Source organism: Hippocampus bargibanti, unplaced genomic scaffold (assembly GCF_051943395.1).
Source record: "Hippocampus bargibanti isolate YZ-2025 unplaced genomic scaffold, ASM5194339v1 Contig00141, whole genome shotgun sequence".
In the NCBI taxonomy this organism is placed as follows: domain Eukaryota; kingdom Metazoa; phylum Chordata; class Actinopteri; order Syngnathiformes; family Syngnathidae; genus Hippocampus; species Hippocampus bargibanti.
The window spans coordinates 43,620-62,284 of NW_028296976.1; the positions used below are offsets into that span (position 1 = coordinate 43,620).

The 18,665-nt window shown below is 43.2% G+C and overlaps 10 non-coding genes across 10 annotated transcripts; all 10 read right to left on the reverse strand.

Moving 5' to 3' along the window:
• Nucleotides 1–345: 345 nt before the first annotated feature.
• On the reverse strand, nt 346–464 carry LOC148881320 (5S ribosomal RNA). The gene has a single exon (XR_016113914.1). It is a non-coding gene; the product is annotated as a 5S ribosomal RNA (ribosomal RNA).
• A 1,150-nt stretch (nt 465–1,614) lies between these two features.
• LOC148881321 (5S ribosomal RNA) lies at nt 1,615–1,733 on the reverse strand. The gene has a single exon (XR_016113913.1). It is a non-coding gene; the product is annotated as a 5S ribosomal RNA (ribosomal RNA).
• A 1,161-nt stretch (nt 1,734–2,894) lies between these two features.
• On the reverse strand, nt 2,895–3,013 carry LOC148881322 (5S ribosomal RNA). The gene has a single exon (XR_016113904.1). It is a non-coding gene; the product is annotated as a 5S ribosomal RNA (ribosomal RNA).
• A 1,154-nt stretch (nt 3,014–4,167) lies between these two features.
• LOC148881323 (5S ribosomal RNA) lies at nt 4,168–4,286 on the reverse strand. The gene has a single exon (XR_016113910.1). It is a non-coding gene; the product is annotated as a 5S ribosomal RNA (ribosomal RNA).
• A 1,151-nt stretch (nt 4,287–5,437) lies between these two features.
• On the reverse strand, nt 5,438–5,556 carry LOC148881324 (5S ribosomal RNA). Its single transcript, XR_016113911.1, has one exon. It is a non-coding gene; the product is annotated as a 5S ribosomal RNA (ribosomal RNA).
• Nucleotides 5,557–8,251: 2,695 nt separating this feature from the next.
• On the reverse strand, nt 8,252–8,370 carry LOC148881325 (5S ribosomal RNA). Its single transcript, XR_016113915.1, has one exon. It is a non-coding gene; the product is annotated as a 5S ribosomal RNA (ribosomal RNA).
• Nucleotides 8,371–11,069: 2,699 nt separating this feature from the next.
• On the reverse strand, nt 11,070–11,188 carry LOC148881326 (5S ribosomal RNA). The gene has a single exon (XR_016113908.1). It is a non-coding gene; the product is annotated as a 5S ribosomal RNA (ribosomal RNA).
• Nucleotides 11,189–12,353: 1,165 nt separating this feature from the next.
• Nucleotides 12,354–12,472, reverse strand: LOC148881327 (5S ribosomal RNA). Its single transcript, XR_016113916.1, has one exon. It is a non-coding gene; the product is annotated as a 5S ribosomal RNA (ribosomal RNA).
• A 2,698-nt stretch (nt 12,473–15,170) lies between these two features.
• LOC148881328 (5S ribosomal RNA) lies at nt 15,171–15,289 on the reverse strand. The gene has a single exon (XR_016113917.1). It is a non-coding gene; the product is annotated as a 5S ribosomal RNA (ribosomal RNA).
• Nucleotides 15,290–17,984: 2,695 nt separating this feature from the next.
• LOC148881329 (5S ribosomal RNA) lies at nt 17,985–18,103 on the reverse strand. The gene has a single exon (XR_016113909.1). It is a non-coding gene; the product is annotated as a 5S ribosomal RNA (ribosomal RNA).
• Nucleotides 18,104–18,665: the final 562 nt, after the last annotated feature.

Consider the following 18,665-nt stretch of genomic DNA (forward strand, 5'->3'; position numbering starts at 1 on the left):
TACATATGCACCTTAAAGCTAGCTACCGCTCATTTGACGACAATGAGGTTAAACTTGTAGCGAAAGGAAAATAGATGGTTTGAAAGGGGAGTAAAAGAAGCTGTCCAGCACGCAGAAGCCCAGTTCTGCTTCGCGTACGAGTACTGTCATGACGGTCCCCCATGCGGACAGCTCCCTCTGCCGGAAAGCCATATCGTTACACGCAGCGACTCGAGTAAAATCAACGTGTGGGAAGCCGTTTAAAATCGCGTCGGGGGTGATCGTGAAATGAAAAGTGAAATCGGATCGCGAACGGGAGAAACCATTTCTCGGCCCACAGTGTTTGGGGTGGCTGCAAAAAAAAAAAGCTTACAGCACCTGGTATTCCCAGGCAGTCTCCCATCCAAGTACTAACCAGGCCCGACCCTGCTTAGCTTCCAAGATCAGACAAGATCGGGCGTTCTCAGGGTAGTATGGCCATAAGCTAGGGAATCTGCCAGAAAGTCCCTCTTTATAGTGTTGCAGGGAGAGCGTCTTTCTTTGCTCATGGTGTTCGTTCTTGTCGGATGATGGTTATTTGGTTTTCCAAATACAGGCTTGAATCGATGAAGGTGTTATTTGTGTCGTGTTGTCAAATAAGGCGCATGTGAGTCCAGCTGATGCGTTAATGTGGGTAACTTTTCTTTGACTTCCAATGCAATCCGTTTCGTCCATTCATTCCGCGTAGAGTGAACGCTGGCGCGAATGGTTGCCTCTGTTCACTCGCACAAAAAAAACGTTGTTATCCCGTGACTGTAAAGTGGCCTTTAGAGCTTTGAAAGGCGCTTAAAATGTTATGTATAACTAGGAATATTATTTGGTGAAATGGTTGATCACGAGATCAGTGTCGCTGTGTGATTACGTCAGCATAGGGCGTCAAGGACCAGACGGACAGTAATAATAATAAATGTCAAAAGAAAAGGATAGGGAATTAAACCCAAAATGCTGAAGATACTAAAAGGAGAGGAGTAGCGTTACCTTACATTGCAGGGCTGTCTGAAAAACTACAGAGTCCTTTGGCAACACAAAATTCCTACTTATTTCAAACCGATAAACACTTGAAGGCAAAAATGAGTACATCCAAAAGATAGGCTGTCAAATGAAAAACAAAGTAATGTAGTTCATTCAATACATTGGAAAAATGAAAATTATAAAGAGCAAAACATGGGGGAGACTAAACAAATTCCCCCCAAAAAATACTTTATCAACACCGCTGGGATAATACTAGTGGGCCTCAATCTGCAGTACATATGCACCTTAAAGCTAGCTACCGCTCATTTGACGACAATGAGGTTAAAATTGTAGCGAGAGGAAAATAGATGGTTTGAAAGGGGAGTAAAAGAAGCTGTCGAGCACGCAGAAGCCCAGTTCTGCTTCGCGTACGAGTACTGTCATGACGGTCCCCCATGCGGACAGCTCCCTCTGCCGAAAAGCCATATCGTTACACGCAGCGACTCAAGAGTAAAATCAACGTGTGGGAAGCCGTTTAAAATCGCGTCGGGGGTGATCGTGAAATGAAAAGTGAAATCGGATCGCGAACGGGAGAGACCATTTCTCGGCCCACAGTGTTTGGGGTGGCTGCAAAAAAAAAAAAAAAGCTTACAGCACCTGGTATTCCCAGGCGGTCTCCCATTCAAGTACTAACCATGCCCGACCCTGCTTAGCTCCCGAGATCGGACGAGATCGGGCGTTCTCAGGGTAGTATGGCCATAAGCGAGGGAATCTGCCAGAAAATTCCTCTTTATAGTGTTGCACGGAGATCGTCTTTCTTTGCTCATGGTGTTCGTTCTTGTCGGATGATGGTTATTTGGTTTTCCAAATACAGGCTTGAATCGATGAAGGTGTTATTTGTGTCGTGTTGTCAAATAAGGCGTATGTGAGTCCAGCTGATGCGTTAACATAGGTAACTTTTCTTTGACTTCCAATGCAATCCGTTTCGTCCATTCATTCCGGGTAGAGTGAACGCTGGCGCGAATGGTTGCCTCTGTTCACTCGCACAAAAAAAACGTTCTTATCCCGTGACTGTAAAGTGGCCTTTAGAGCTTTGAAAGGCGCTTAAAATGTTATGTATAACTATGAATATTATGTGGTGAAATGGTTGATCACGAGATCAGTGTCGCTGTGTGATTACGTCAGCAGAGGGCGTCAAGGACCAGACGGACAGTAATCATAATAAATGTCAAAAGAAAAGGATAGGGAATTAAACCCAAAATGCTGAAGATACTAAAAGGAGAGGAGTAGCGTTACCTTACATTGCAGGGCTGTCTGAAAAACTACAGAGTCCTTTGGCAACACAAAATTCCTACTTATTTAAAACCGATAAACAATTGAAGGCAAAAATGAGTACATCCAAAAGATAGGCTGTCAATAGGCTGTCAAATCAAAAACAAAGTAATGTAGTTCATTCAATACATTGGAAAAATGAAAATTATAAAGAGCAAAACATGGGGGAGAGTAAATAAATTCTCAAAAAAAAAATACTTTATCAACACCGCTGGGATAATACTAGTGGGCCTCAATCTGCAGTACATATGCACCTTAAAGCTAGCTACCGCTCATTTGACGACAATGAGGTTAAAATTGTAGCGAAAGGAAAATAGATGGTTTGAAAGGGGAATAAAAGAAGCTGTCCAGCACGCAGAACCCCAGTTCTGCTTCGCGTACGAGTACTGTCATGACGGTCCCCCGTGCGGACAGCTCCCTCTGCCGGAAAGCCATATCGTTACACCCAGCGACTCAAGAGTAAAATCAACGTGTGGGAAGCCGTTTAAAATCGCGTCGGGGGTGATCGTGAAATGAAAAGTGAAATCGGATCGCGAACGGGAGAGACCATTTCTCGGCCCAGTGTTTGGGGTGGCTGCAAAAAAAAAAAAAAAAGCTTACAGCACCTGGTATTCCCAGGCGGTCTCCCATCCAAGTACTAACCAGGCCCGACCCTGCTTAGCTTCCGAGATCGGACGAGATCGGGCGTTCTCAGGGTAGTATGGCCGTAAGCGAGGGAATGTGCCAGAAAATCCCACTTTATAGTGTTGCAGGGAGAGCGTCTTTCTTTGCTCATGGTGTTCGTTCTTGTCGGATGATGGTTATTTGGTTTTCCAAATACAGGCTTGAATCGATGAAGGTGTTATTTGTGTCGTGTTGTCAAATAAGGCGCATGTGAGTCCAGCTGATGCGTTAACGTGGGTAACTTTTCTTTGACTTCCAATGCAATCCGTTTCGTCCATTCATTCCGGGTAGAGTGAACGCTGGCGCGAATGGTTGCCTCTGTTCACTCGCACAAAAAAAACGTTCTTCCCGTGACTGTAAAGTGGGCTTTAGAGCTTTGAAAGGCGCTTAAAATGTTATGTATAACAATCAATATTATGTGGTGAAATGGTTGATCACGAGATCAGTGTCGCTGTGTGATTACGTCAGCAGAGCGCGTCAAGGACCAGACGGAGAGTAATCATAATAAATGTCAAAAGAAAAGGATAGGGAATTAAACCCAAAATGCTGAAGATACTAAAAGGAGAGGAGTAGCATTACCTTACATTGCAGGGCTTTCTGAAAAACTACAGAGTCCTTTGGCAACACAAAATTCCTACTTATTTCAAACCGATAAACACTTGAAGGCAAAAATGAGTACATCCAAAAGATAAGCTTTCAAATGAAAAACAAAGTAATGTAGTTTATTCAATACATTGGAAAAATGAAAATTATAAAGAGCAAAACATGGGGGAGACTAAACAAATTCTCAAAAAAAAAAAAAAAATATCAACACCGCATGGGATAATACGAGTGGGCCTCAATCTGCAGTACATATGCACCTCAAAGCTAGCTACCGCTCATTTGACGACAATGAGGTTAAAATTGTAGCGAAAGGAAAATAGATGGTTTGAAAGGGGAGTAAAAGAAGCTGTCCAGCACGCAGAAGCCCAGTTCTGCTTCGCGTACGAGTACTGTCATGACGGTCCCCCATGCGGACAGCTCCCTCTGCCGGAAAGCCATATCGTTACACGCAGCGACTCAAGAGTAAAATCAACGTGTGGGAAGCCGTTTAAAATCGCGTCGGGGGTGATCGTGAAATGAAAAGTGAAATCGGATCGCGAACGGGAGAGACCATTTCTCGGCCCACAGTGTTTGGGTGGGCTGCAAAAAAAAAAAAAAAAAAGCTTACAGCACCTGGTATTCCCAGGCGGTCTCCCATCCAAGTACTAACCAGGCCTGACCCTGCTTAGCTTCCAAGATCTGACGAGATCGGGCGTTCTCAGGGTAGTATGGCCGTAAGCGAGGGAGAGGGCCAGAAAATCCCTCTTTATAGTGTTGCAGGGAGAGCATCTTTCTTTGCTCATGGTGTTCGTTCTTGTCGGATGATGGTTATTTGGTTTTCCAAATACAGGCTTGAATCGATGAAGGTGTTATTTGTGTCGTGTTGTCAAATAAGGCGCATGTGAGTCCAGCTGATGCGTTTTCGTGGGTAACTTTTCTTTGACTTCCAATGCAATCCGTTTCGTCCATTCATTCCGGGTAGAGTGAACGCTGGCGCGAATGGTTGCCTCTGTTCACTCGCACAAAAAAAATGTTCTTATCCCGTGACTGTAAAGTGGCCTTTAGAGCTTTGAAAGGCGCTTAAAATGTTATGTATAACTATGAATATTATGTGGTGAAATGGTTGATCACGAGATCAGTGTCGCTGTGTGATTACGTCAGGAGAGGGCGTCAAGGACCAGACGGAGAGTAATCATAATAAATGTCAAAAGAAAAGGATAGGAAATTAAACCCAAAATGCTGAAGATACTAAAAGGAGAGGAGTAGCGTTACCTTACATTGCAGGGCTGTCTGAAAAACTACAGTCCTTTGGCAACACAAAATTCCTACTTATTTCAAACCGATAAACACTTGAAGGCAAACATGAGTACATCCAAAAGATAAGCTTTCAAATGAAAAACAAAGTAATGTAGTTCATTCAATACATTGGAAAAATGAAAATTATAAAGAGCAAAACATGGGGGAGACTAAACAAATTCTCAAAAAAAAAAAAACTTTATCAACACCGCTGGGATAATACGAGTGGGCCTCAATCTGCAGTACATATGCACCTGAAAGCTAGCTACCGCTCATTTGACGACAATGAGGTTAAAATTGTAGCGAAAGGAAAATAGATGGTTTGAAAGGGGAGTAAAAGAAGCTGTCCAGCACGCAGAAGCCCAGTTCTGCTTCGCGTACGAGTACTGTCATGACGGTCCCCCATGCGGACAGCTCCCTCTGCCGGAAATCCATATCGTTACACGCAGCGACTCAACAGTAAAATCAACGTGTGGGAAGCCGTTTAAAATCGCGTCGGGGGTGATCGTGAAATGAAAAGTGAAATCGGATCGCGAACGGGAGAGACCATTTCTCGGCCCACGGTGTTTGGGGTGGCTGCAAAAAAAAAAAAAAAAGCTTACAGCACCTGGTATTCCCAGGCGGTCTCCCATCCAAGTACTAACCAGGCCCGACCCTGCTTAGCTTCCGAGATCGGACGAGAACGGGCGTTCTCAGGGTAGTATGGCCGTAAGCGAGGCAATGTGCCAGAAAATCCCTCTTTATAGTGTTGCAGGGAGAGCGTCTTTCTTTGTTTATGGTGTTCGTTCTTGTCGGATGATGGTTATTTGGTTTTCCAAATACAGGCTTGAATCGATGAAGGTGTTATTTGTGTCGTGTTGTCAAATAAGGCGCATGTGAGTCCAGCTGATGCGTTAACGTGGGTAACTTTTCTTTGACTTCCAATGCAATCCGTTTCGTCCATTCATTCCGGGCAGAGTGAACGCTGGCGCAAATGGTTGCCTCTGTTCACTCGCACAAAAAAAAACATTCTTATCCCCTGACTGTAAAGTGGCCTTGAGAGCTTTGAAAGGCGCTTAGAAATTAAATGTATTATTATGATTACTCTCCGTCTGGTCCTTGACGCCCTCTGCTGACGTAATCACACAGCGACACTGATCTCGTGATCAACCATTTCACCACATAATATTCATAGTTATACATAACATTTTAAGCGCCTTTCAAAGCTCTAAAGGACACTTTACAGTCACGGACAAGCAGAGGTACTATAATAAATAAAATACAATCACAAATAGATTGCAATAAATAAAATACAATTATAAATAGAAACAGGAGAGAGAGCTACACACAGAAAATGCTATTTTAAATAGCTGGGTTTTGAGATGGGACTTGAAGGTGGTAAGAGAATCGATGTTATGAAAGTTCGGAGGAAGTGACTTCCAAAAATTGGGGGCAGAGCAGCTGAGGGGTCTGTCACCCATCTTGCTGAGACGGGGGAGTGAGGGACACACAGAGGTGGAGGGAGGAAGAAGATCTGAAGGAACCAGGGCGACTAGAAATCATTGGGTAGACCACCAACGATTCAACAGACCTTTAGGATTATTCTGCCTCGTGCTTGAAAGGTCTGCTCATGTCTAAGACTGTGCCAAAGGATTGCATCGGAAAAACAAACAGTGCTCATATTTTAAACAATCCATTCGAAAACAATAACTTGATCGGCCATCTTAACTGATCTTACTCTATGCTCTGTAACGGGCTGAACATTGTATGGCAAAACAGAACAGCATGTCTAAGCACATCTCAATATTCGTTGCGTACCCACCCCAGTTCTCTCTTTTTTTTAAACAACCCCGAAAGCAGCGCCTGAAAGTACTAGAAAAAAAGGGGGTGGGGGATCCTCAGTCCAACCTGCTTGTACGTCTCTGTCAGCTCTCAGTCATACAGGAGTGGTCCATTGATGAAAAGGTTTCTTCAGCCGTCACCTGTAGTTCTTTGAAGGTGTCGGACGTTTCGTTTCTCATCGAAGAGGCTTCATCAGCTAACTAAAATTTGCTAGTAGTTTCGGCCCCATATGTATATCCCTAACGTCTAGAGGTGGCGGTGCCAGACTTCTGCTATGATAGGTCACATCTCTCAGATTGGGGAGAGCAGAGGACTATACCCTGAGCCTACACTGATTACTTTATTACGTGATTACTTGCCTGAATTTTACGTATTTTAAATTCCGGGGAAAAAAAATTCAAACAAATTCATAGTTGTGCTTTGGGCTCACCAGTTTAACCCATAATGGACAATCTGGCCATGAAAAAAAATGGAGAAACAGGCTCTCACATCCTTCCCGGGTACAAAACCGAGGCACTGGTTTAGATATGTGGAGGGCACTTTCGTCATAATTAAAAAATAAGAAATTCAATCCTTCACAAATCACCTGCGCTCGGTAGACATCAATATTAAATATACTCGCGAGGACATTAAAGAGACCCAACTAGCCTTTTTGGAGTGTAAAGTAATTATAAAAGAGGACAGAGCGCTAAAAGCAGAAATCTTTAGGAAGGCCACACACACTGACCAATACTTACTTTTTGAATCAAACCACCCTCGACAACACAAACTATGAGTTATCAGAACCCTCCAGCATAGGGCTAATACCAACCAGCGTCGAAATTAGCGAAAAGGAGTGAAAACATGTCAGGAGAGCACTCACAAACTGTGGTTGCCCTCAGTGGTCATTTAACAAATGTCAAAAGAAAAGGATAGGGAATGAAACCCAAAATTCTGAAGATACTAAAAAGGAGAGGAGTAGCATTACCTTACATTGCAGGGCTTTCTGAAAAACTACAGAGTCCTTTGGCAACACAAAATTCCTACTTATTTCAAACCGATAAACACCTGAAGGCAAAAATGAGTACATCCAAAAGATAGGCTGTCAAATGAAAAACAAAGTAATGTAGTTTATTCAATACATTGGAAAAATGAAAATTATAAAGAGCAAAACATGGGGGAGACTAAACAAATTCTCAAAAAAAAATACTTTATCAACACAGCTGGGATAATACTAGTGGGCCTCAATCTGCAGTACATATGCACCTTAAAGCTAGCTACCGCTCATTTGACGACAATGAGGTTAAAATTGTAGCGAAAGGAAAATAGATGGTTTGAAAGGGGAGTAAAAGAAGCTGTCCAGCACGCAGAAGCCCAGTTCTGCTTCGCGTACGAGTACTGTCATGACGGTCCCCCATGCGGACAGCTCCCTCTTCCGGAAAGCCATATCGTTACACGCAGCGACTCAACAGTAAAATCAACGTGTGGGAGGCCGTTTAAAATCGCGTCGGGGGTGATCGTGAAATGAAAAGTGAAATCGGATCGCGAACGGGAGAGACCATTTCTCGGCCCACAGTGTTTGGGGTGGCTGCAAAAAAAAAAAAAAAAAAGCTTACAGCACCTGGTATTCCCAGGCGGTCTCCCATCCAAGTACTAACCAGGCCCGACCCTGCTTAGCTTCCGAGATCGGACGAGATCGGGCGTTCTCAGGGTAGTATGGCCGTAAGCGAGGGAATGTGCCAGAAAATCTCTCTTTATAGTGTTGCAGGGAGAGCGTCTCTCTTTGTTTATGGTGTTCGTTCTTGTCGGATGATGGTTATTTGGTTTTCCAAATACAGGCTTGAATCGATGAAGGTGTTATTTGTGTCGTGTTGTCAAATAAGGCGCATGTGAGTCCAGCTGATGCGTTAACGTGGGTAACTTTTCTTTGACTTCCAATGCAATCCGTTTCGTCCATTCATTCCGGGCAGAGTGAACGCTGGCGCAAATGGTTGCCTCTGTTCACTCGCACAAAAAAAAAACATTCTTATCCCCTGACTGTAAAGTGGCCTTGAGAGTTTTGAAAGGCGCTTAGAAATTAAATGTATTATTATGATTACTCTCCGTCTGGTCCTTGACGCCCTCTGCTGACGTAATCACACAGCGACACTGATCTCGTGATCAACCATTTCACCACATAATATTCATAGTTATACATAACATTTTAAGCGCCTTTCAAAGCTCTAAAGGACACTTTACAGTCACGGACAAGCAGAGGTACTATAATAAATAAAATACAATCACAAATAGATTGCAATAAATAAAATACAATTATAAATAGAAACAGGAGAGAGAGCTACACACAGAAAATGCTATTTTAAATAGCTGGGTTTTGAGATGGGACTTGAAGGTGGTAAGAGAATCGATGTTATGAAAGTTCGGAGGAAGTGACTTCCAAAAATTGGGGGCAGAGCAGCTGAGGGGTCTGTCACCCATCTTGCTGAGACGGGGGAGTGAGGGACACACAGAGGTGGAGGGAGGAAGAAGATCTGAGGGAACGAGGGCGACTAGAAATCATTGGGTAGACCACCAACGATTCAACAGATCTTTAGGATTATTCTGCCTCGTGCTTGAAAGGTCTGCTCATGTCTAAGACTGTGCCAAAGGATCGCATCGGAAAAACAAACAGTGCTCATATTTTAAACAATCCATTCGAAAACAATAACTTGATCGGCCATCTTAACTGATCTTACTCTATGCTCTGTAACGGGCTGAACATTGTATGGCAAAACAGAACAGCATGTCTAAGCACATCTCAATATTCGTTGCGTACCCACCCCAGTTCTCTCTTTTTTTTAAACAACCCCGAAAGCAGCGCCTGAAAGTACTAGAAAAAAAGGGGGTGGGGGATCCTCAGTCCAACCTGCTTGTACGTCTCTGTCAGCTCTCAGTCATACAGGAGTGCTCCATTGATGAAAAGGTTTCTTCAGCCGTCACCTGTAGTTCTTTGAAGGTGTCGGACGTTTCGTTTCTCATCGAAGAGGCTTCATCAGCGAACTAACATTTGCTAGTAGTTTCGGCCCCATATGTATATCCCTAACGTCTAGAGGTGGCGGTGCCAGACTTCTGCTATGATAGGTCACATCTCTCAGGTTGGGGAGAGCAGAGGACTATACCCTGAGCCTACACTGATTACTTTATTACGTGATTACTTGCCTGAATTTTACGTATTTTAAATTCCGGGGAAAAAAAAATCAAACAAATTCATAGTTGTGCTTTGGGCTCACCAGTTTAACCCATAATGGACAATCTGGCCATGAAAAAAAATGGAGAAACAGGCTCTCACATCCTTCCCGGGTACAAAACCGAGGCACTGGTTTAGATATGTGGAGGGCACTTTCGTCATAATTAAAAATGAAGAAATTCAATCCTTCACAAATCACCTGCACTCGGTAGACATCAATATTAAATATACTCGCGAGGACATTAAAGAGACCCAACTAGCCTTTTTGGAGTGTAAAGTAATTATAAAAGAGGACAGAGCGCTAAAAGCAGAAATCTTTAGGAAGGCCACACACACTGACCAATACTTACTTTTTGAATCAAACCACCCTCGACAACACAAACTATGAGTTATCAGAACCCTCCAGCATAGGGCTAATACCAACCAGCGTCGAAATTAGCGAAAAGGAGTGAAAACATGTCAGGAGAGCACTCACAAACTGTGGTTGCCCTCAGTGGTCATTTAACAAATGTCAAAAGAAAAGGATAGGGAATGAAACCCAAAATTCTGAAGATACTAAAAAGGAGAGGAGTAGCATTACCTTACATTGCAGGGCTTTCTGAAAAACTACAGAGTCCTTTGGCAACACAAAATTCCTACTTATTTCAAACCGATAAACACCTGAAGGCAAAAATGAGTACATCCAAAAGATAGGCTGTCAAATGAAAAACAAAGTAATGTAGTTTATTCAATACATTGGAAAAATGAAAATTATAAAGAGCAAAACATGGGGGAGACTAAACAAATTCTCAAAAAAAAAAATACTTTATCAACACCGCTGGGATAATACTAGTGGGCCTCAATCTGCAGTACATATGCACCTTAAAGCTAGCTACCGCTCATTTGACGACAATGAGGTTAAAATTGTAGCGAAAGGAAAATAGATGGTTTGAAAGGGGAGTAAAAGAAGCTGTCCAGCACGCAGAAGCCCAGTTCTGCTTCGCGTACGAGTACTGTCATGACGGTCCCCCATGCGGACAGCTCCCTCTGCCGGAAAGCCATATCGTTACACGCAGCGACTCAACAGTAAAATCAACGTGTGGGAAGCCGTTTAAAATCGCGTCGGGGGTGATCGTGAAATGAAAAGTGAAATCGGATCGCGAACGGGAGAGACCATTTCTCGGCCCACAGTGTTTGGGGTGGCTGCAAAAAAAAAAAAAAAAAAAGCTTACAGCACCTGGTATTCCCAGGCGGTCTCCCATCCAAGTACTAACCAGGCCCGACCCTGCTTAGCTTCCGAGATCGAACGAGATCGGGCGTTCTCAGGGTAGTATGGCCGTAAGCGAGGGAATGTGCCAGAAAATCCCTCTTTATACTGTTGCAGGGAGAGCGTCTTTGTTTATGGTGTTCGTTCATGTCGGATGATGGTTATTTGGTTTTCCAAATACAGGCTTGAATCGATGAAGGTGTTATTTGTGTCGTGTTGTCAAATAAGGCGCATGTGAGTCCAGCTGATGCGTTAACGTGGGTAACTTTTATTTGACTTCCAATGCAATCCGTTTCGTCCATTCATTCCGGGCAGAGTGAACGCTGGCGCAAACGGTTGCCTCTGTTCACTCGCACAAAAAAAAACATTCTTATCCCCTGACTGTAAAGTGGCCTTGAGAGTTTTGAAAGGCACTTAGAAATTAAATGTATTATTATGATTACTCTCCGTCTGGTCCTTGACGCCCTCTGCTGACGTAATCACACAGCGACACTGATCTCGTGATCAACCATTTCACCACATAATATTCATAGTTATACATAACATTTTAAGCGCCTTTCAAAGCTCTAAAGGACACTTTACAGTCACGGACAAGCAGAGGTACTATAATAAATAAAATACAATCACAAATAGATTGCAATAAATAAAATACAATTATAAATAGAAACAGGAGAGAGAGCTACACACAGAAAATGCTATTTTAAATAGCTGGGTTTGGAGATGGGACTTGAAGGTGGTAAGAGAATCGATGTTATGAAAGTTCGGAGGAAGTGACTTCCAAAAATTGGGGGCAGAGCAGCTGAGGGGTCTGTCACCCATCTTGCTGAGACGGGGGAGTGAGGGACACACAGAGGTGGAGGGAGGAAGAAGATCTGAGGGAACGAGGGCGACTAGAAATCATTGGGTAGACCACCAACGATTCAACAGACCTTTAGGATTATTCTGCCTCGTGCTTGAAAGGTCTGCTCATGTCTAAGACTGTGCCAAAGGATTGCATCGGAAAAACAAACAGTGCTCATATTTTAAACAATCCATTCGAAAACAATAACTTGATCGGCCATCTTAACTGATCTTACTCGTTACACGCAGCGACTCAACAGTAAAATCAACGTGTGGGAAGCCGTTTAAAATCGCGTCGGGGGTGATCGTGAAATGAAAAGTGAAATCGGATCGCGAACGGGAGAGACCATTTCTCGGCCCACAGTGTTTGGGGTGGCTGCAAAAAAAAAAAAAAAAAAAAAAAGCTTACAGCACCTGGTATTCCCAGGCGGTCTCCCATCCAAGTACTAACCAGGCCCGACCCTGCTTAGCTTCCGAGATCGGACGAGATCGGGCGTTCTCAGGGTAGTATGGCCGTAAGCGAGGGAATGTGCCAGAAAATCCCTCTTTATAGTGTTGCAGGGAGAGCGTCTTTCTTTGTTTATGGTGTTCGTTCTTGTCGGATGATGGTTATTTGGTTTTCCAAATACAGGCTTGAATCGATGAAGGTGTTATTTGTGTCGTGTTGTCAAATAAGGCGCATGTGAGTCCAGCTGATGCGTTAACGTGGGTAACTTTTCTTTGACTTCCAATGCAATCCGTTTCGTCCATTCATTCCGGGCAGAGTGAACGCTGGCGCAAACGGTTGCCTCTGTTCACTCGCACAAAAAAAAACATTCTTATCCCCTGACTGTAAAGTGGCCTTGAGAGTTTTGAAAGGCGCTTAGAAATTAAATGTATTATTATGATTACTCTCCGTCTGGTCCTTGACGCCCTCTGCTGACGTAATCACACAGCGACACTGATCTCGTGATCAACCATTTCACCACATAATATTCATAGTTATACATAACATTTTAAGCGCCTTTCAAAGCTCTAAAGGACACTTTACAGTCACGGACAAGCAGAGGTACTATAATAAATAAAATACAATCACAAATAGATTGCAATAAATAAAATACAATTATAAATAGAAACAGGAGAGAGAGCTACACACAGAAAATGCTATTTTAAATAGCTGGGGTTTGAGATGGGACTTGAAGGTGGTAAGAGAATCGATGTTATGAAAGTTCGGAGGAAGTGACTTCCAAAAATTGGGGGCAGAGCAGCTGAGGGGTCTGTCACCCATCTTGCTGAGACGGGGGAGTGAGGGACACACAGAGGTGGAGGGAGGAAGAAGATCTGAGGGAACGAGGGCGACTAGAAATCATTGGGTAGACCACCAACGATTCAACAGACCTTTAGGATTATTCTGCCTCGTGCTTGAAAGGTCTGCTCATGTCTAAGACTGTGCCAAAGGATTGCATCGGAAAAACAAACAGTGCTCATATTTTAAACAATCCATTCGAAAACAATAACTTGATCGGCCATCTTAACTGATCTTACTCTATGCTCTGTAACGGGCTGAACATTGTATGGCAAAACAGAACAGCATGTCTAAGCACATCTCAATATTCGTTGCGTACCCACCCCAGTTCTCTCTTTTTTTTAAACAACCCCGAAAGCAGCGCCTGAAAGTACTAGAAAAAAAGGGGGTGGGGGATCCTCAGTCCAACCTGCTTGTACGTCTCTGTCAGCTCTCAGTCATACAGGAGTGGTCCATTGATGAAAAGGTTTCTTCAGCCGTCACCTGTAGTTCTTTGAAGGTGTCGGACGTTTCGTTTCTCATCGAAGAGGCTTCATCAGCGAACTAAAATTTGCTAGTAGTTTCGGCCCCATATGTATATCCCTAACGTCTAGAGGTGGCGGTGCCAGACTTCTGCTATGATAGGTCACATCTCTCAGGTTGGGGAGAGCAGATGACTATAACCTGAGCCTACACTGATTACTTTATTACGTGATTACTTGCCTGAATTTTACGTATTTTAAATTCCGGAGAAAAAAAAATTCAAACAAATTCATAGTTGTGCTTTGGGCTCACCAGTTTAACCCATAATGGACAATCTGGCCATGAAAAAAAATGGAGAAACAGGCTCTCACATCCTTCCCGGGTACAAAACCGAGGCACTGGTTTAGATATGTGGAGGGCACTTTCGTCATAATTAAAAAATAAGAAATTCAATCCTTCACAAATCACCTGCGCTCGGTAGACATCAATATTAAATATACTCGCGAGGACATTAAAGAGACCCAACTAGCCTTTTTGGAGTGTAAAGTAATTATAAAAGAGGACAGAGCGCTAAAAGCAGAAATCTTTAGGAAGGCCACACACACTGACCAATACTTACTTTTTGAATCAAACCACCCTCGACAACACAAACTATGAGTTATCAGAACCCTCCAGCATAGGGCTAATACCAACCAGCGTAGAAATTTGCGAAAAGGAGTGAAAACATGTCAGGAGAGCACTCACAAACTGTGGTTGCCCTCAGTGGTCATTTAACAAATGTCAAAAGAAAAGGATAGGGAATGAAACCCAAAATTCTGAAGATACTAAAAAGGAGAGGAGTAGCATTACCTTACATTGCAGGGCTTTCTGAAAAACTACAGAGTCCTTTGGCAACACAAAATTCCTACTTATTTCAAACCGATAAACACCTGAAGGCAAAAATGAGTGCATCCAAAAGATAGGCTGTCAAATGAAAAACAAAGTAATGTAGTTTATTCAATACATTGGAAAAATGAAAATTATAAAGAGCAAAACATGGGGGAGACTAAACAAATTCTCAAAAAAAAATACTTTATCAACACCGCTGGGATAATACTAGTGAGCCTCAATCTGCAGTACATATGCACCTTAAAGCTAGCTACCGCTCATTTGACGACAATGAGGTTAAAATTGTAGCGAAAGGAAAATAGATGGTTTGAAAGGGGAGTAAAAGAAGCTGTCCAGCACGCAGAAGCCCAGTTCTGCTTCGCGTACGAGTACTGTCATGACGGTCCCCCATGCGGACAGCTCCCTCTTCCGGAAAGCCATATCGTTACACGCAGCGACTCAACAGTAAAATCAACGTGTGGGAAGCCGTTTAAAATCGCGTCGGGGGTGATCGTGAAATGAAAAGTGAAATCGGATCGCGAACGGGAGAGACCATTTCTCGGCCCACAGTGTTTGGGGTGGCTGCAAAAAAAAAAAAAAAAAAAAGCTTACAGCACCTGGTATTCCCAGGCGGTCTCCCATCCAAGTACTAACCAGGCCCGACCCTGCTTAGCTTCCGAGATCGGACGAGATCGGGCGTTCTCAGGGTAGTATGGCCGTAAGCGAGGGAATGTGCCAGAAAATCCCTCTTTATAGTGTTGCAGGGAGAGCGTCTTTCTTTGTTTATGGTGTTCGTTCTTGTCGGATGATGGTTATTTGGTTTTCCAAATACAGGCTTGAATCGATGAAGGTGTTATTTGTGTCGTGTTGTCAAATAAGGCGCATGTGAGTCCAGCTGATGCGTTAACGTGGGTAACTTTTCTTTGACTTCCAATGCAATCCGTTTCGTCCATTCATTCCGGGCAGAGTGAACGCTGGCGCAAATGGTTGCCTCTGTTCACTCGCACAAAAAAAAAACATTCTTATCCCCTGACTGTAAAGTGGCCTTGAGAGTTTTGAAAGGCGCTTAGAAATTAAATGTATTATTATGATTACTCTCCGTCTGGTCCTTGACGCCCTCTGCTGACGTAATCACACAGCGACACTGATCTCGTGATCAACCATTTCACCACATAATATTCATAGTTATACATAACATTTTAAGCGCCTTTCAAAGCTCTAAAGGACACTTTACAGTCACGGACAAGCAGAGGTACTATAATAAATAAAATACAATCACAAATAGATTGCAATAAATAAAATACAATTATAAATAGAAACAGGAGAGAGAGCTACACACAGAAAATGCTATTTTAAATAGCTGGGGTTTGAGATGGGACTTGAAGGTGGTAAGAGAATCGATGTTATGAAAGTTCGGAGGAAGTGACTTCCAAAAATTGGGGGCAGAGCAGCTGAGGGGTCTGTCACCCATCTTGCTGAGACGGGGGAGTGAGGGACACACAGAGGTGGAGGGAGGAAGAAGATCTGAGGGAACGAGGGCGACTAGAAATCATTGGGTAGACCACCAACGATTCAACAGACCTTTAGGATTATTCTGCCTCGTGCTTGAAAGGTCTGCTCATGTCTAAGACTGTGCCAAAGGATTGCATCGGAAAAACAAACAGTGCTCATATTTTAAACAATCCATTCGAAAACAATAACTTGATCGGCCATCTTAACTGATCTTACTCTATGCTCTGTAACGGGCTGAACATTGTATGGCAAAACAGAACAGCATGTCTAAGCACATCTCAATATTCGTTGCGTACCCACCCCAGTTCTCTCTTTTTTTTAAACAACCCCGAAAGCAGCGCCTGAAAGTACTAGAAAAAAAGGGGGTGGGGGATCCTCAGTCCAACCTGCTTGTACGTCTCTGTCAGCTCTCAGTCATACAGGAGTGGTCCATTGATGAAAAGGTTTCTTCAGCCGTCACCTGTAGTTCTTTGAAGGTGTCGGACGTTTCGTTTCTCATCGAAGAGGCTTCATCAGCGAACTAAAATTTGCTAGTAGTTTCGGCCCCATATGTATATCCCTAACGTCTAGAGGTGGCGGTGCCAGACTTCTGCTATGATAGGTCACATCTCTCAGGTTGGGGAGAGCAGAGGACTATACCCTGAGCCTACACTGATTACTTTATTACGTGATTACTTGCCTGAATTTTACGTATTTTAAATTCCGGGGAAAAAAATTCAAACAAATTCATAGTTGTGCTTTGGGCTCACCAGTTTAACCCATAATGGACAATCTGGCCATGAAAAAAAATGGAGAAACAGGCTCTCACATCCTTCCCGGGTACAAAACCGAGGCACTGGTTTAGATATGTGGAGGGCACTTTCGTCATAATTAAAAATGAAGAAATTCAATCCTTCACAAATCACCTGCACTCGGTAGACATCAATATTAAATATACTCGCGAGGACATTAAAGAGACCCAACTAGCCTTTTTGGAGTGTAAAGTAATTATAAAAGAGGACAGAGCGCTAAAAGCAGAAATCTTTAGGAAGGCCACACACACTGACCAATACTTACTTTTTGAATCAAACCACCCTCGACAACACAAACTATGAGTTATCAGAACCCTCCAGCATAGGGCTAATACCAACCAGCGTCGAAATTAGCGAAAAGGAGTGAAAACATGTCAGGAGAGCACTCACAAACTGTGGTTGCCCTCAGTGGTCATTTAACAAATGTCAAAAGAAAAGGATAGGGAATGAAACCCAAAATTCTGAAGATACTAAAAAGGAGAGGAGTAGCATTACCTTACATTGCAGGGCTTTCTGAAAAACTACAGAGTCCTTTGGCAACACAAAATTCCTACTTATTTCAAACCGATAAACACCTGAAGGCAAAAATGAGTACATCCAAAAGATAGGCTGTCAAATGAAAAACAAAGTAATGTAGTTTATTCAATACATTGGAAAAATGAAAATTATAAAGAGCAAAACATGGGGGAGACTAAACAAATTCTCAAAAAAAAAAATACTTTATCAACACCGCTGGGATAATACTAGTGGGCCTCAATCTGCAGTACATATGCACCTTAAAGCTAGCTACCGCTCATTTGACGACAATGAGGTTAAAATTGTAGCGAAAGGAAAATAGATGGTTTGAAAGGGGAGTAAAAGAAGCTGTCCAGCACGCAGAAGCCCAGTTCTGCTTCGCGTACGAGTACTGTCATGACGGTCCCCCATGCGGACAGCTCCCTCTGCCGGAAAGCCATATCGTTACACGCAGCGACTCAACAGTAAAATCAACGTGTGGGAAGCCGTTTAAAATCGCGTCGGGGGTGATCGTGAAATGAAAAGTGAAATCGGATCGCGAACGGGAGAGACCATTTCTCGGCCCACAGTGTTTGGGGTGGCTGCAAAAAAAAAAAAAAAAGCTTACAGCACCTGGTATTCCCAGGCGGTCTCCCATCCAAGTACTAACCAGGCCCGACCCTGCTTAGCTTCCGAGATCGAACGAGATCGGGCGTTCTCAGGGTAGTATGGCCGTAAGCGAGGGAATGTGCCAGAAAATCCCTCTTTATACTGTTGCAGGGAGAGCGTCTTTGTTTATGGTGTTCGTTCTTGTCGGATGATGGTTATTTGGTTTTCCAAATACAGGCTTGAATCGATGAAGGTGTTATTTGTGTCGTGTTGTCAAATAAGGCGCATGTGAGTCCAGCTGATGCGTTAACGTGGGTAACTTTTCTTTGACTTCCAATGCAATCCGTTTCGTCCATTCATTCCGGGCAGAGTGAACGCTGGCGCAAACGGTTGCCTCTGTTCACTCGCACAAAAAAAAACATTCTTATCCCCTGACTGTAAAGTGGCCTTGAGAGTTTTGAAAGGCGCTTAGAAATTAAATGTATTATTATGATTACTCTCCGTCTGGTCCTTGACGCCCTCTGCTGACGTAATCACACAGCGACACTGATCTCGTGATCAACCATTTCACCACATAATATTCATAGTTATACATAACATTTTAAGCGCCTTTCAAAGCTCTAAAGGACACTTTACAGTCACGGACAAGCAGAGGTACTATAATAAATAAAATACAATCACAAATAGATTGCA